The 974-nt window shown below is 42.9% G+C and overlaps 1 pseudogene; it reads left to right on the top strand.

Moving 5' to 3' along the window:
* LOC107534047 (small ribosomal subunit protein eS24 pseudogene) lies at positions 1-395 on the top strand (annotated as a pseudogene).
* The last annotated feature ends 579 nt before the right edge of the window (positions 396-974 follow it).

The raw sequence follows: 974 nt of genomic DNA, 5'->3' as shown, positions 1-974 counted from the left end.
ATGAATGACACAGTAACTATCCACACCCGGAAGTTTGTCACCAACAGACTACTTCTGCGGAAACAAATGGTCATCAACGTCCTTCACCTGGGAAGGCAACAGCACCCAAGACAGAATTTTGGGAAAAAGTAGCCAAACTGTACAAGACCACACCAGATGTCATCTTTGTGTTTGGATTCAGAACCCATTTTGGTGGTGGCAAGACAATTGGCTTTGGCATGATTTATGATTCCTTGGATTACGCAAAGAAAAATGAACCCAAACATAGACTTGCAAGACATGGCCTGTATGAGAAGAGGGCCTCAAGGAAACACAGAAAGGAACTCAAGAGCAGCATGAAGAAGGTCAGGGGGACCGCAAAGGCCGATGCTGGTGCTGCAGAAAGAAGGAGTTAAGATTCTTCAGTGACTTATCTGCGGTGAGTGTGCAGATTTTTCATGGGAAGATTAATAAACTAAGAACTTTTAAAATATAAAATAAAACCACTCCTGTTACATCTGGTCTTGTATCTTCCCCCTGAGTCATTATAGCCTCTTTGCAGTTTCCTGGCTGTGCCCTTGACATCATTAAACAGTCCTGATTTTCTGAAATCTAAATGGGCAAGAATGAGCTACAGTAAAAAAGAGCAAGAGTAATGCTGCGCATTTATACCCTGTCCTTTCACCTGGAGGCTGCCCACAAATCCCAGCTAATATGATTAAGTGTTAATTCAGTGGATCTCATCATCACAGAAAAGCAGCCCCCTTGGAGGAGTAAATTATGGCACCTGTTTAGTTGCATTAAAATCACTACATAAGGGGTATAGATAGTAATCGGGTAATATACCATAGGCGACAGAAACTGAAAGGAGAATTTCAGAAGTTAAATGTAGCAAAGGGCTCAGCTTGGCTGGGGATCCGAGGGCAGAGCCTTAATTTGTCAACTCCAGTGATGGCTGCACATGATAAAGGACTGAGAGGTCAGAGATCGTTCTA

The sequence above is a fragment of the Miniopterus natalensis genome, chromosome 2 (assembly GCF_054644295.1).
Source record: "Miniopterus natalensis isolate mMinNat1 chromosome 2, mMinNat1.hap1, whole genome shotgun sequence".
NCBI classification, from domain to species: Eukaryota; Metazoa; Chordata; class Mammalia; order Chiroptera; family Miniopteridae; genus Miniopterus; species Miniopterus natalensis.
Note: the sequence above shows the minus strand (reverse complement) of the source record. Positions and strands in the feature narration are given on the sequence as shown.